General features: G+C 46.5%; 1 long non-coding RNA gene across 2 annotated transcripts in view; it reads right to left on the bottom strand.

Annotated features, from left to right (window-relative positions):
- Positions 1 to 1,289: 1,289 nt before the first annotated feature.
- Positions 1,290 to 17,004, bottom strand: part of LOC135910772 (uncharacterized) — a 28,194-nt gene continuing 12,479 nt past the window's right edge. Inside the window, exons 5-6 of one of the 2 annotated variants that reach the window (XR_010567132.1) lie at positions 1,942 to 2,004; positions 1,290 to 1,484 (exon numbers count right to left, since the gene is read on the bottom strand). This is a non-coding gene — a long non-coding RNA (uncharacterized lncRNA). The remainder of the gene's footprint in view (positions 1,485 to 1,941; positions 2,005 to 17,004) is intronic. The other variant, XR_010567131.2, reaches the window with a different exon arrangement.

The raw sequence follows: 17,004 nt of genomic DNA, 5'->3' as shown, positions 1-17,004 counted from the left end.
GAAATCATTTATGAAACTGCCCAAAGAGAAGCAGCTTTGCTGAAATATAGGGCTTTCATTCTCCAAGGTCGCCGAAGTCTGCTGTCTTTCTTTTTTTTTATTCGCTGACGTGGCTGCGACAATTTTTTCATTGGTTAAATCATTTGTTAGCCTCTAAACTATTCCAACAACCTTTTTGGGTGTCTAGGTTTCGTATTATGTCTACTTAGGTCGCGTTAATTATTTTGATGTCATGGCGAGTACAGTTTTGTAAACTTTTATACCGTGACGAAGTAATTTACTCAATCGCTGTGCTACTTGTGCGCTTATGTGTTCTTGATCACTGCAGTTCGCATATGCAATTTATCTGCACTTAAAAGAAGTAAACACAGCTTCACCAACGTTGTGTGAAATACGGCACCTGGGCTGCCTCCTGTACATGCATTTAACATCCACACATCCTGCAAAGCTTCAACTAAACAGTGGTACCTTCCAACATTCTACAATATACAACTGTGAAAGCAAGTCCTTGAGCAGAGTTTTTATGCACGGTGTCCCCCGTAGCTTTAGCCAAACATTAAAAATATGCAAATGCCACGTAGCTGGACACAACAAAGGTAATGTTTGCCGTCGCATGGAGACAGTCTGGTTATTTCTTTTCCATTCCGCCTAATTACATAATTATTCTCAACTAAATCAATTAATCAACTTCTCAAATATTACCAGTAGATGAAAAGTCCCAGTGACAAAATTGTAGAGGAACATGAAATAAACTCCCGATACAGCTTTGTGTTGCTCAATACGTGCTTCATAAAAGTTTTTTTTCCGAGCGTGAAAGAAGCCCGTGATTACACACAAAGTGCCTCGAGCGGCCAGTCGCGCCGCGTTTTGCGTGTATTTGCGGGCTTCTTTCACACTCGGAAAAACTTTTATGTAGCACATATTGAGCAACAAAAAGCTTTTTCTGGAGTATTTCACGTTCCTCTACAGTTTTCTAATTGAAACTTTTCATCTTATTAAAATATTTGAGAAGCTCAATAATTAATTGAGACTAACTATATAATTTGGCGGCATGCGAAAAATAATCTGAGTGTCTCCAAGTGATGGCAAACAACGTTACCTTGGTTCTGACCAGCCAGGTGGCATTCGGATATTTTTTAATCTTGGCTAAAGTTACGTGGGACGCCCTGTATAGTGACTTGTCTACCACGGTACCATCGTTACCATTGTTTCACTGCAAATATTATGATAATAATAAAAGAGTTTGACACGTAAGTACTCAAGCAAAGAACTTCACGCATGAACGGCAGCCCTGTGGTTGTATGACAAGCCACATAGACGTATTTATTAGCGAACAAATCAGAGCCAAGTAGAACATTGCGCATTGTTATATGCCTTGCACTTTTCAAATTCACTGCTGCAAGCCTCAATTGATTTAGGTTTTTCAGGGCAATTTGAGGTTTTCACTTCGGCCTCTTGATTGAGCACTTTCCAAAGGTAGCACCCTATAAAAAGTAAATTTTTGCGTTAATAAAACAAAGCACATAGTATTAAAAACAAGGGGCATGCTCTTCTCCTGTTTTCGTTGACAACCAGAAATACGTACGCTCGAGAGATATGAGCGAAATGGAGAATACTAGGTTCATTGAGTATGGTGTTCAATAAAACTGCACTCACAACTAAGATGACAAATAACATTAAAGTGTACAGTTGATTTAGATATGTATATCAGTTTTTAATGTTGCGTCCAACAACTATATCTTTCTTTAGGAAGAGTCTTGAACTTCGTTTTATTTACGAAAACTTGAGCTATCGGTAAATTCCCCGTCGGTCACTTAAAACAGTGTTTGTAAGTATTCAGTCACGTTCTTAATTTATGCGAACTGAGAAATTGTTTCTGCAGCTGTCACTTGAACGTCTGCTTGCGGGAAAAATACATGCAGAAAGAATAAAAGTTTTTACATTATTATTAAGTGGAGAACAGTTGCAAGCTATGCCTTTTTGGGGTTGAAGTCAAAACTTTATCTAGGGAAAGAACAGGAAAGAAAACAAATAAGAAATAAAAACAAATACCAACATTATAAGACATGTCACAAGCACACAGGTTGTGGCACCATGGGCATTCACATCGGAACCACAATTTATTTGTTCGGCACAGTCACCATATCACATTGGCAGAATTCCAGGCAAAAATTATCAAATATAAGTGGCATCCAAACCTGCACACAAACTTAAGTGGAGCTCATAACACAACCGGCGTTCAAATATCCAACTGTACATAAACTATAAAATTCCAGCGGAGCCCATCTCACGATTATTGCTGGCGTTAATGTGATTAGCACTCAAGCGATGTAGCCACCCACTGTATCATAAGGATACATCTTGGTGACGACACTCTGACGAATTTATTGACTTACCGAACCCTCGAAACGTCCTCGGAATGCAACTCATCCGTGAGCATTGCATTTTACGAACCTTTGACATTGGGGAGGTATTTTGCAGACCATAGACGGTCATGTACACTACACGAAGCACTAAGCTAGTCGTCGAGGAAGCGTTGCTCGAAGTACTTGTCCGCCGCTCAGAAGCGTTGGGGTTGGCGGGTTGCGATCCTTCTCTCATTCTGGTTGAAGTAGGGCTTCACGGCTTGCAGCCACGAGTTAACGCTTTGTTTCGCTTTTGTGTTGGAGAACGGCTTCGAGGCTTCCAACGACGCGTTGCTGCTCGGCATGCTGCGTTTCGAGTAATCGCCTCTCCCTCGCTCCCTGTTGCTGAGCGGCGTATCGATGGTGAGCTGCCTCGGCGCGACGAAGCTTCCTCTGTTCGACCAGTGGAGGCGTGAAGGCTTTCCTAATTGGAGCCACGCTAGTACTGAAAGGGAAACATCTTATACAGGGTGTTTCAGCGAACACTTTAAAAATTTTTAAGCTTGCTTGTTGCAGATAGCACAATTCTAGTCCATTGCTCGAAAAGGCGGACATTAGTTAAAAAAAGTGAAATGCATAATCTACTAATTAACAAACATTCACTAATTAGGATTTGAACTGATGGCATGTATTGCAATTTACAAATACTAGCGGATGAGACTGCAAGGCGCATGCAGTTGAAAATATTTGTGCGGATGACACCATTTCCGAGATATGCGCCGTCAAACTTGCGGTAAAAAGGCACTGTCGTTCCACTTACTCTCATAACAAAATGTCGTTTTATGCATTGAATCACCAAAGTAATTTGAACGCCAATGCATTTCTCCGCGAGGTAATAAACAGCTCGAAACTTGTGCCATCCTGAGAATTCGTTCCAAGTTGTGGGGATTTGGGGAATTCGACGCGCCTTTGCGCGGGCCATTTCACCCATGTCTGTAATCCCAGCCACGTCGCCCTTGCTCCGAACCGGTTCTAGCGGTGGCGTTCCACTCGCCATGGTTCGCGGGTGAGGGCGAAGCTAGTGACGTCACGGAACAGCCCCTCGTGGCTACTGCCGTGACGGTACCGTCTCTCTTCTCCTTGGGACAGCGCCCGGTACGTACGATGCTCTCTCTCATCCGCCGACACCTTTTTGACTAGGATTGAGCTCACGCACGGCGCCTTTGCCCGTGCGGGGAGCGCGTACCTCGTGTTGTTTCCTATCCCGACGCTAAGCCTAAGAACGGGTGCCTAGTGCTCGCGCGAGGTCGTACCACGCCGAGCCGCACTCATCGAAGGCCCAAGCCGAAGGAGATTGCCCGAGCTCTCGCGAGTTGGCCCATTGGTTATCGCCAGAGCAAGTACCATAGCCGCCGGGACTTTTCCTAGCGGCGCGTCCCAGCTTGAGCCTGTGCTCTCGCAACGACGTGCTACAGGCGCCCCTAGCTGTATTTTTCGCCCTTGGCGCGGGACCCCTTTGGTTCCCCGCCGTCCCGGGACCGGGCGTTTGTGCAGTGTTGGGTGCCGTTGGAAACAATAAATGGTTTCCTTCATTTTAGGGCAATACTGTGTTTTTGCGTGCGTCGCTCGGTAGCCCCTTGTGGCCTGAGCTCGCGCGCAGCGGCGCTAGAGGCTTACGGCTGACGCGGCCCTGTGGCTCGCTAAGCTCGAACCCCCGGTGGTCGGTACTCCTGTGAGACCCGAAGACCCACAAAGTGGATCCGCCTCGTGAACTCCCCGACTATTATTTCCAAGTGGCAATATGTGCCATAAGGTAATTAGCTAAAAACGTAATTAATGAGTCGATTATGCATTTCAGTTTTTTGCGCTAGTAACATCCACCTCATCCAGTAGACCAGCTCATTGACTGCAATTGTGATATCTGCCACAGGCAATTTTTGCAATTTTTTTAAAGTGTTCTCTGAAAGACCCTGTGTATAACCGTGAGCGAAGTCATTTAGAGGCCACAGCGCTGTACTGTGATTGTGTCGCAGCGTGCGCGTGCCGGCAGAATTGGTGTTCAATATATCTGACTTCGAATGAACTATTACACGGCGTAAGTGCATACGCTTCTTTTTTCAGGCGTGAAATTTGGCGAAGAATTGCGCTCGCCATGTTCTGGCCAGTAGTTTCGCTTCATTTCGTTTTGTTCACTGATGTCCTCCGTCGATGCCATGCGGATCTTCATCTTCCGTGGTGCACGATATCACTAGGACTCTCGCATCTCTTGTCGCACTACACCTAACCCCCACAAACTTTAATTTTCATCGTCATTTGGAAAAGCGTGCGTTCTTACTTTTATCGGTAAATAGTTTCCATGCGACGCGGCTCACGTGCCAAGGGTCTCGAAGCACTGACTTTGCAGGCACGGAGTAAGATAAACAGAAATCAGAACCAGATTTGTTTCTATTATGCATAGGATATCTTTCATGCACGTGGAATATACAGGAGCGGTAGTTTCCCTATCTTGCAAGCACTTGGCGCGGCCAACTAATGTCCCAGCGATAAAAAGCGCCCATTACTCTGCCGTGCTCTCTGCCGCCGCTCTACTCACTTTCTCTTCTTCGTGGCTTCCAAAGACACTCTCGTCCCTTTGTCCCTTCCATAGCTGTTGAGCCAAATAAACGTGCCGCGCGTTGGTCAAATTGAGAAATGAACGTGTCGAGAACCTTTTCAGCTATCAAAATATTAGGAGGTGGAGGGCGTGCATATGACGTTGTCGGCCGGTAAACATCCGATTAGCGTATTCCAAAAGTGAAGAAGTCTTGCGTCCCACAACCGTTTTCTTCTTGTATAGGATAGCAAACTGGACGCTCGTTTTGTTGACCTCCCTGCCATACCTCTGTTTTAGAGCGCAGCTCTTTGGCGTCCGTTCCTGGGTTTCGCGTCGTCGTCGTCGTCGGCGTTGTCGGCGTTGTCGTCGGCCTCGTAACCAGCTCGCCGACGAATCTGCTGCTCCGCCGCCGCGCATGCGCGCTGTCGGCTCTCCGGGCGAGGGAGGATGATGGAAGGGAGGAGGAGAGATTGTGGAGGAGGGCTGGCTACACAAATGGCTCTTTGGCGTCCGTTCCTGGGTTTCGCGTCGTCGTCGGCCTCGTAACCAGCTCGCCGACGAATCTGCTCCGCCGCCGCGCATGCGCGCTGTCGGCTCTCCGGGCGAGGGAGGATGATGGAAGGGAGGAGGAGAGATTGTGGAGGAGGGCTGGCTACACAAATGGCTCTTTGGCGTCCGTTCCTGGGTTTCGCGTCGTCGTCGGCGTTATCGTCGGCCTCGTAACCAGCTCCGCCCCCCTTTCATCCCCCCAGCGCTAGCAGCGACCGACTGATACCGCTTTCGTGAGTCCGCTACCGCACTCACGAAAGACGTCGTGCACTTCCTGCAACTCGCATTAACCGTCCATCGATCCACACCGATGTTAGTAGTGGGGGACTTTAATGTTGACATAAAGACAAACAGCAATTTCATAACACTTATGCGGGAGAACATCCCGTTCCTCTCGCTCGTAACGCGTCCCACGGCTGTGACAACCTCGCGAGGCACTTGTATAGATCTCGTCTTTGAGAATCAAGCATTGGTGTACCAAGTCGAACATATATCAGTCTATTTCTCCGACCACAAAGCTTCCTTCATGACTGTTAAGAACTGTTAGTGGAGTCTTTGTTAAAGGAATACGTGTGAAAAATAAAAAAAAATTCTGTGATAGCGCATACATGTGTTGCTCGATTTCTTTGCCTCAATCTATCGAAAAGGTGAAACAGCTTATTTGCTGCGCTCAAATTTCGCATTAGGAAGTAACGTAATCGTCGGTAATTTTTTTTCTCCTGTTTCTCTTTCTCTCGCTCTTTCGCTTTTGTGTCGACTAGCTTACCCATCACAGTTCTACTTGCGGAGATAAAAGCGATAACAGTGCAATGTAGTGTGTGGCACACACACCTGAAAGCTTCTAATGTATCTGGAGATGCTAGTCTGTTTGCAGACATCAGAAGCTGCAGCATTCCGGTTGTAGAAGGCCGCAACACAAGTTCAAGCGTGCCGTAACTCACCGTTCAAAAACACATACAAGACACAAAAACACCCTTACGTAAGATAATATATACATAGTATTTTCTCGCAGTCATGGAGCCCGAGCTATCACGCATCGTGTTTCCTTAAAAAACACGGGTCATTCTACGCGAAGGTAGCCAATGGCATATTTTTCGCAGTCGAGTAGAGTAGCCACCAATAATTATTTTGTTGACACCATTCAATATAATAATTAATTATGGCCAAGCGTCTAAACCAACGCCTCCTGAATAGCACAAGGCCGATGCACTTTGATGCGTGGCGTCATGCTACCTTGTCCAACCACCATAGAACCTAATGGGGACGCTCCTGAGTAAGCCGCGGTGATGTTGACGTCACCACTTTCGTCACGCAATGAAAATTTCGGCCTAAGTAGTATGATGTCATAAAGCAGAGTGCAGAGGCCTGCTATCCAGGAGGCGCTGTATCAACGGGCTCGGTTCTCCGCGAGGAGTTCATAACTCGAAGTACCGCTCAGCGGCGTTTAATTGGACGTTAATGCTTTCGCATTCACAACTCCAAAGTTCTTAACTTCCCTGGCATTTTTTTTCTAGATTTTCCCATTTTTCGGCTATCATGCGTGAGATCACTGAGGTAAGATTGGTATGTAAAAATTCACACAGGAACTCCTCTGGGAGTTCTCTAACTATGCGTAAACATCGTGCCACTTGCTCATCTCCACGCAGCCAGGTTCCGCTATCACTACCGTGAATTGATGACGCAAGCAAACTACTGCATACTGCGGCGCCATGTGTGCACTGATGACATTTCGATAATTATGAATCATTATCTCTATTTGGTGTCTTCTCCACGAGCTTCGAACCATTATCAACCATGATCAAGCGTACTCGGGTATGGCGCTGTCGCGCGGGCCATATCTTAAAAGCGATCTGCGATGGAGACAAAGTGCGCCGAGTGCTGATGGCTTCGTGTGCACTGTGTTCTCGCCACTTAGGTTGTCTTGAAGCGAGAGGAAGCACGAAGGTCAATCTGCTAGCTGCTTCGGGCCCTATCTTGAAAGCGATCGTCTTACGTCGCGGACGGATGGAGGGACGCGCGGAAAAACAGACGGCTTTCATTGTTTGGCAGAGTTACGTCTCAAAGTGGCAACGGACATTCCTTAGATGCTTCCCACAAGACAGCCCCTACCATCAGCACCCGTCCAGACGATGATGGGGCCTCTCATAGACTGTCACATCAAGGCTCACTTCGATGTGACAACCGCCGCCCTACATGGAAGCGGTAACTATCGCGAATGCCAGTCTCCCGACCCTGACAACCTGATCATCACAGAGATCCCACTAATTGATGCAAGGGGCCAACGTCGAGGACTTCCGTGGGAACTGCTTCTACATCGGCTGCCAAAATTGCCACGTGGTTGCCTCGCATGCGGGGGTGATAGCCCCCGCATGCGAGGCAAAGGTCATACTACTTTCACGGTCCGACGCTGCCAGCAGACTTCGAATGCTTGCACAGGAGATCTTGGAAGAACGCTAACATAATCCTAATCCATAAGAAAGGGGACGCCAAAGACTTGAAAAATTAAAGTCCGATCAGCTTACTGTCCGTTACCTTCAAAGTATTTACTAAGGTAATCGCCAATAGAATCAGGAACACCTCAGACTTCTGTCAACCAAAGGACCAGGCACTATTCTGTAAAGGCTACTCAAAAATAGACCATATTCACACTACTAATCAGGTGATAGAGAAATGTGTGGAATATAACCAACTCTTACATAAAGCTTTTATTGATTACGAGAAAGCGTTTGATTCTGTCGAAACCTCGGTAGTCATACAGGCACTACAGAATCAGGGTGTAGACGAGCCGCGTGTAAAAATACTGAAAGACATCTATAGCGGCTCCACAGCCACCGTAGTCCTCCATAAAGAAAGCAAGAAGCATAAAGAAGCAAGAAAATCGCAATAAAGAAGGGCGTCAGACAGGGAGATACGATCTCTCCAATGCCATTCACAGCGTATTTACAGGAGGTACTCAAACACCTGGATTGGGAAGAATTGGGGATAAGAGTTAAGGAAGAATACCTTAGTAACTTGCGATTCGCTGATGATATTGCCTTGCTTAGCAACTCAGGGGGCCAATTGCAATGCATGCTCACTGACCTGGACAGGCAAAGCAGAAGGGTGGGCCTAAAAATTAAACTGCAGAAAACTAAAGTAATATTTAACAGTATCGGAAGAGAACAGCAGTTTACGATAGGTAGCGAGGCACTGGAAGTGGTAAGGGAATACATCTACTTAGGGCAGGTAGTAACCGCGGATCCGGATCATGAGACTAAAATAATCAGAAGGATAAGAATGGGCTGGGGTGCGTTTGACAGGCATTCTCAGATCATGAGCAGCAGGTTGCCATTATCCCTCAAGAGAAATGTGTATAACAGCTGTGTCTTACCAGTACTCACGTACGGGGCAGAAACCTGGAGACTTACTACAAGGGTTCTACTTAAATTGAGGACGACGCAACGAGCTATGGAAACAAGAATGATAGGTGTAAGGTTAAGGGATAAGAAAAGAGCAGATTGGGTGAGGGAACAAAGGGAAGGTAATGACATCTTAGTTGAAATCAAGCAAACGAAATGTAATACAGGACATGTAATAAGACATGTAATAGGACATGTAATAAGGGAAGATAACCGATGGTCATTAAGGGTTACGGACTGGATTCTAAGGGAAGGGAAGCGTGGCAGGGGGCGGCATAAAGTTAGGTGGGCGGATGAGATTAAGAAGTTTGCACGGACAACATGGCCACAATCAGCACATGACCGGAGTAGTTGGAGAAGTATAGGAGAAGCCGTTGCCCTGCAGTGGGCGTAACCAGGCTGATGACGATGACAGGAGATCATGATCTCTCTATGTTGCACACCAAGCAGCCAGACCAACCGGAGCAATCGTCAATACCACCCGCCCTCTTTCATGCATCTCTGTATCCCAACTGGACTCCACCGAGGAGAGGCCACTCTGCTTTATCGCTTATGGCTAGGGGTGGCATTCATGAAATCTTACTCATTTCGCATTGGAATGGCCGACAACGCCCTCTGCAATGCCTGTCTTTGCGAGGAGACGCTAGAAGACATTATGTGCGCCTGTCCTGAATTTAATGTTCAGAGACAGTCCATGACGTCCGTTCTGACGCACCTTGACAATAGACCATTGTCAGTTGAAACGATTTTCACATGTCACCGACAGAAGACATCGCAGCTGCAGGCGACGAAGGGACTACTTCGGTTTTTGAAAGAGACGGGCTTGGACAGGCAGCTGCGACAGTGATGTCCTCTCACAGTGAGTGACGGACTGTAACTGACGATGTGTGTGCTGTGCTATGTGCTCTCTCTCTCTCTCTCTTCTCTCTCCACCCCATCTTTCCTCCCCCCATCCCGCGCCCATGTGTATGGTAGCGAACCGGTTGAGCTGAACTGGTTAACCTCCCTGCCTTTCCATCTCCACTTTCCTTCCTTCCTTCCTTCCTTCCTTCCTTCCTTCCTTCCTTCCTTATACAAAAAAGCTCATACAAGTTTCTCAAAAAGAACGCTTCGCAGCTGAGAAAGAATTCGTTCTGGTCCAGGATTCAAATCCGGGACCAACGCCATTCTGAGGTGGTCGCTCTACCATCAACGCTAACCAGGAAGCTAGCAGATCTCAGCGTGAGGGCGAATTATTAGACAGCTCCAAACACAGGGACACATAATGTGGCATATTAGTTCTGAGGAATCCTGCATGGTAAAGTAGGTAATATGAAAGGGAAAAATTTTCACCCACCCGTATATAGCATGAAACTACAAAGGAAGCGCACAAGAGTTTCTCATTCTTCCTTTCTCATTGTAGCACGAAGCTACAAAAGAAACCCACGCGAGTTTCTAATTCTGAATCCAAATGTAGCCCCAAGCTACAAAGGAAACCCATACGAGTTTAGAATTCTGCACCCAAATGTAGCCCGAAGCCAGAAGGAAAACCAATATGGGTTTCTCATTCTGCACCCCAATGTAGCCCGAAACTACAAAGGAAACCCATGCGTCTTTCTCATTCTGCAACCGAATGTAGCACGAAAATACAATGAAAACCCATACGAGTTTCTCATTCTCCACCCGAATGTAGCACGAAGCTATAAAGGCAGCCCATACGACCTCCTCATTCTTCACCAGAATGTGCTCATTCTTCATCAGAATGTAGCACGAAGCTACAAAGGAAACCCGTATGAGTTTCTCATTCTGCACCCGAATGTAGCACGAAGCTACAAAAGAAATCTATACGAGTTTCTGAAAATGAGAGTCATTTGTGTAGGCACAAGACTCAATAAGAGTCATGAATGAGATAATTTGTCATCCTAATGGATGAAGTATAGGATGACAAATTTTCCCTGTCATTGTCTGCTTTGTTTACATTCACTTTTTTTAAATCTGTTTAATTCCTCTGCCTTTCATCTCTTGTCTTCCTTCGTTCCTTCTTTCCTTCCCTTCATTTTTTTAATTGCGTTTGTATTTATCCGGTGTGTTTTTTTTTTTTTTGCTTGAGATGTAAGCTTGTTTTATGCAGGGGCACGGTAATTCTAGACGCCGAACCGCGACATTCTTTTTTCTTTGTTCCACCCATTTTCTTTTTGTTGGGCACTTACGTAGCAGCATTTAGGCACATACTTACATCTTAGGGATGCATAGCGAAGCGAGGGCAAGGGGTCGAATGCAGCTTAGCTTCGGAAGCGAAAGCAATCGTCGCCCCGCGTCTCACCGGAAATGAACCCCGCCAAACTGCGGCGTAGCCATTGTAGCCGGGAGCTAAGTTTCCCCCCCTACAAGTCAATGGACGCGATACGTCACTCAGGCGTCGGTTGCGTCAATGGGCACGATCCGTCACAACAGGTTAAGCGACTCCTGCACTCCATATTGTCCAGAGCATGTTGCCACTTTCCATGTGTAGATTTCGGATAATGGTGTGGCGTCGGTAGCGGAGGTTGTTCGCATTCTCGCGTTTTTCGTCAATACGTTGCTTCATCTTTGAAGGTCGCGTGAAGGGCATGACGTGGGTGGCAACATTTAATGAGCCCTCTTTCCTGTACCTCACTTTTCCTGGCTGATCTCTGGACCAGGCTGGTGCACATTACATACAGAAATGACCAATTACAGTCATAAATACTTGTTTGAAATCGTAATTGTTTGATGTTATTCAGTACTGCCTCACGAAGATAATCTTGCTCTTACTAAAAAGTAATCGATTACTTTTACTGTAATTTTCTCCAACCTTCTATTTACCCCCTTGCACAAGTACAGTAAATAAAACAAGCTGGTCCGCCTCTTTCAATGCGTCTTCGACAACCCTTCACTCGACTTTCATCTCCACTAACATGGATGGATGGATGGATGCGAAACTTTAATAAGGTCCTGAGGTACGCGATTCAGCGTGCTGCGGGCCGCTCCCACGTTGGGACAGTCAGGCCTTGCCCGACCGCCGCATCGTGGGCCCTCTGGAATTGTTTTTTCTTTCTATTTTTCTCCAATCAGCTTCCATCGTTTTTCTTCATGTTTTTTTTTTTGTGTGTGTGTGTGCGTGTGTGCGTGCGTGCGTGCGTGTGTGCGTGTGTGTGTGTGCGTGTGTGCGTGTGTGCGTGTGTGTGTGTGTGCGTGTGTGTGTGTGTGTGTGTGTGTGTGTGTGTGTGTGTGTGTGTGTGTGTGTGTGTGTGTGTGTGTGTGTGTGTGTGTGTGTGTGTGTGTGTGTGTGTGTGTGTGTGTGTGTGTGTGTGTGAAGACATGTGCAGCGATACTATAGACTTGCTCGATGTGTACGCTGGAGGGAAGGGCTGTCTTGTAACGTACGAGCACCCCGAGCACAAGATTGTGCATGGTCACACAATACAGCGGCTCTCGCGTCTGGTTCTCTATGAAGCGATCCGCTTCGTTGTTGCAGAGGCCCGGAGAAGGCACTCCCGCGGTATGGGCCAATTAAACGCTGGAAAAATCATCCGTAGGAGATGTGCTGTCGGCAATGTCCGAAGTGGCCATCGCCATCGAGCCATTGCAGCGTCGGTTCAATTATCGGCGAAAACCTGGTGCAGCGTTAAAATGAAGAAGCAAATAATCAGCGCCCGAGATTCCTGTGCGAACTCGCGCATTCTTTTCAAACATTTCTCAATGCTGTGTCGCCTGTTACACCTTGTCTCGTCGCCAGAGTAACTGATTACATGTATTTTGTTATGGAAGACGTTATTAGACTTACAGTGCGCCTTATTGAGTCAGAAGCTAATTGATCAATTACAAAACTACAAGAAAATGTAATTGATTACGAATAATGAATTACCCGTAATTCGTTAAGTACAACTCTGCTCTCGACAGAGTGGAGAGAGAAAGAGAGAAAGCGAGGATCGTATGCATGTCAGAGTAGAGCACTGCATAGGCCGCTCTTTGCGGCCCGGCCCGAACCCGACACTGCCATGCGCTGGCCCGCTCGTTGTATTAAAACCTGTCCCGTGCTAGACCGGACCCCATTCGCCTCGTTAGCACTTGAGCGAAGAATAAAGGATGGTCCAGTTAGGTTATTGTGACGATACCAGTCGCGCGCAGATTCTTTGGTAGAGACAGATTTGGCTGTCAGGTTTTATGCTGGAGTTCTTGCGGACAAGCTAACTTATAGAGGAGAACGAAAAAATACATATGTTCATCGTGCTCGTGCTTTACTGTGTGATATCAACGTCCGTATACTACATTTGCCAAATAGTTGCGCAGCAATATACAGTGAAGGCATAAGTGACTACTCTCGTGCGCAACTGTTGAACCGTTTCACCACACCATGCGAGAATTCGGACGAACGAAATTGGCAGGAATGACAATTTAAGTACACTGGTCTACTGGGTTTCAGAAATAAAATACACTGCCAATATACGTTCTTCTAGGTTTATTTATTGTAAACAGGTGACACGCAAAGGTAACGTTCCTGTGCGAACAGATATAGTGTCACGTGGAACAATAAATGTATTTTGCTTTAGTAAACTTCACGTTAATGGCATAAATTTCTCAATCAGCAATTCAATTATCCCTGTTTTGTAGTAAGAGTGAATTTCGGCTCTGTCTACTTTTATGTTACCATGTGAGGTGTTAAACACAGTGCCATACACCGCGCAAACAACGCAACTTTGAGATACGATGTCATAATTCTTAATTCATGCTAGTTGTCAATGAATCCCTGCAGTGCCGGAAAGAACGAATACAATAGAATGAAAACAAGGGTCGCGCCACTTAAAGCGTGAAAATTTTGTTCAAAATAAGAATGCATTGAGAAATTACATTTTTTTTTTGCCTTGTGCATCCCCTTCACCAAAGTTGTGAGGTTTTACAGCATCCGAGTTAGTTTTCAGTAGTTATCTTAGAACGCTTGAAAGTATGAACACAATTAGACGAATTATAGAGAAAGCTTGGCACACTGCTAAGCTCACTTAAATACAGAAAGAAGAAACTACATGGAAACAAGTAATGAGCTGCACTAGGCATTATCATGCAATTCAACTTGTGAACGCCTATTCCAAAATTTATTTGTTGCTAGGGTAATGAATAATGTTATCGCTCTATGAAAGCATTTAAAATTTGTTTAATTTTTGTATGATACAAAGTGGACGATTATTGACTGCCACCAAAAGGTAACTATAGTTTCGAGCAGAAATAAACAATTGTACAATGACTATGCTTTAAGTACTTCTGCTCTGGAAATATCCCTGGATGCATTCCACTTTGTTTCACCTCTTTCGCTTCTGGATTTTGTGCAATGAATATTTCGTGCAACTAAAAAAATTCTAGGAAACACCTCTCCAACACCATTGCAATTAAATATCTAACTCAATTCTGCTAGCATACATCTATATAGCCCAGTTGTTTGTCCCCTTCACTTCTATGTTCGGCTTGGTGCCCATGACACTACGATAAAGCTGTCTCAGTCGGCGTCATTTTGTTTCGTCTCTGTGATGTCTCACCACTCTTGTTTAGTCATTCGCCGCCACTCTCTACCCGGCTAATTGTGTGATTCACTTTTCACATGCAGAATCCAAACATGAATCGCTATATCAGAAAGGAGGCTAAAGGCAGCGTGTGCCTGAGGAGGTCTACCCTCCTCCTGCGGACAAACACTGCATTTGAGACGGTAACAAGCTTCCTTGTGTGGCAGCATTAGAATCACACAAAGAAGGAACATTCACAATTCTGTGCAGTATATAAATTTTTCGACATAGCCATTTTTTTAATTACAGCTGTGAAAGGAATCAATACAGAGAGCACACAAAAAATAAATAATCAGTCATGCTAAGAATGACATAGGTGGAACTTCTGTGTTATTACTTAAGTAATGGATCCATGATAATTTTTTCCTTTCGATTTGTTGTCCGCCGGGTTGCCGTCACACATCTCGCGACCTACATTCCAATTTCGAATGTCCGCTTGTCCGTCTCAGGGAGGGCTATTCTCCAAGTGTCCAGCTAGCACACATGTTCATTTCGTCTGCTGCTGAAGTTCTGATTGGTTGAGCTGGGGTATGCGTCAGAAGGACATAGGCGCCCTCAGCCAATCAGCACAATAGCAGTAGACGAAATGGATATGTTCACTTGTTGGATACTTACAGAATGTCCCCTTCCCCCTCAGGCTAGAGCGAAGCTCACATCAAGAAATATGATGCCTTAATAACCTGTGAACTATGTTGACCATAGTTTCCAAGCTTTGCGAAGACGGAAAAAGTGGAACCTGTGTGGACACGAGTAGCCACTTATATCGTTTTGCTAGAGATCAAGTGGTGCCCCCAACGTAGATTATTCGATGGAGCGTACCGCTACCGTACATGTAGTGGCCTGCCTCCTCCTGCTTTCCTGTACGCCGAAAAACGACGCTGACCCAAAATGCTATAAGGACATCAATTTTTACAGTCGACAGCCTAGGGAAGTTAAAGATACCATAACCAAGCCTATTACATGCCCGACTGAAGCCCGAGCCCGAAGCCCGCGCGCTCGCCATTGCCACTACCCCGGCCCGTTTCATATTCAGCGACTCCAAAGCAGCAGTCGACAACTTTGCGAAAGGTCGCACCTTCTCCTCTGCGCTCAGCATCCTTGAGCACTCCCCTCCCCCTTCTATTCGCATCCAACTCCTCTTGGTTCCGGCTCACGCGGGACACCCTGGCAACGAGGCGGCAAATTTCATCGCTCGCGAGATGATAGAACGAGCTGGCCCCCTCCACTCCGGGATGGACACGCGTGACTCCCTCCTCACCTTCCATGACATCACCCTTCATTACCGCAACTCTCGCCTATACCTCCCTCGCCATCAAAAGTCCCTGTCTGAGCTCCGACAGAGCACGTGGCGCCATTTACAGGCCCACACTTTGCTCTCTTCTGCCCGACTTGCCCTTATTCACCCCGCTGCCTTCTCACACGAATGCACGCTCTGTACGTGCGCACGTATACACGTGCGTGAGCATAGTCTGCACGAGCAGACTATGCTCATAATCTCTATTCGTGCCCGAAACACTCTCCCCCTGCCTCTTGGCATGTATCTAGACCGCAGCTGTGGGAAGCTGCTTTGGCCAGCTCGGAGCCGGATGTCCAACTGCGGCTAACGATCTGGGCAGCGGAAGTCGCCGCCAGGCATGATCTGGTGGCCACGACCGGCAGCCTGAAGGCCACCAACGGAACGACGACATCATAATTTTCTTTCCTTTTTTTGGCCTTCACTAAATAAAGTTTGTGCCACCACCTCCCAGCCCGAGCTTGGCCCACGGACTAGGCTTTCTTGTAAGCCCGAGCTCATGGTCTCTGCCACGAGTCCGGTCCCTGGTGTGTTGTTATTTGTCGTGAGGTAGTTCGGGAGCATCAGCCGAGACGAAGGTTACGGACGAAGGGTCGCTGCTCTGCACCTTCGGCTCTGTCGAGTTTCATGCGTCACATCCAGTCATCATCATCATCATCATCATCACCCTGGTTACGCCCATTGCAGGGCAAAGGCCTCTCCCATATTTCTCCAACAACCCCGGTCATGTACTAATTGTGGCCATGCCGTCCCTGCAAACTTCTTAATCTCATCCGCGCACCTAACTTTCTGCCACCCCCTGCTACGCTTCCCTTCCCTTGGGATCCAGTCCGTAACCCTTAATGACCATCGGTTATCTTCCCTCCTCATTACATGTCCTGCCCATGCCCATTTCTTTTTCTTGATTTCAACTAAGATGTCATTAACTCGCATTTGTTCCCTCACTCAATCTGCTCTTTTCTTATCCCTTAACGTTACACCTATCATTCTTCTTTCCATAGCTCGTTGCGTCGTCCTCAATTTGAGTAGAACCCTTTTCGTAAGCCTCCAGGTTTCTGCCTCGTAGGTGAGTACTGGTAAGACACAGCTATTATATACTTTTCTCTTGAGTGATAATGGCAACCTGCTGTTCATGATCTGAGAATGCCTGCCAAATGCACCCCAGCCCATTCTTATTGTTCTGATTATTTCCGTCTCATGATCCGGATCCGCCGTCACTACCTGCCTATAGTAAATTGCTGTTCTCTTCCGAGACTGTTCAGCATTACTTTAG

The sequence above is a fragment of the Dermacentor albipictus genome, chromosome 5, assembly GCF_038994185.2.
Source record: "Dermacentor albipictus isolate Rhodes 1998 colony chromosome 5, USDA_Dalb.pri_finalv2, whole genome shotgun sequence".
Lineage (NCBI taxonomy): Eukaryota > Metazoa > Arthropoda > Arachnida > Ixodida > Ixodidae > Dermacentor > Dermacentor albipictus.
Note: the sequence above shows the minus strand (reverse complement) of the source record. Positions and strands in the feature narration are given on the sequence as shown.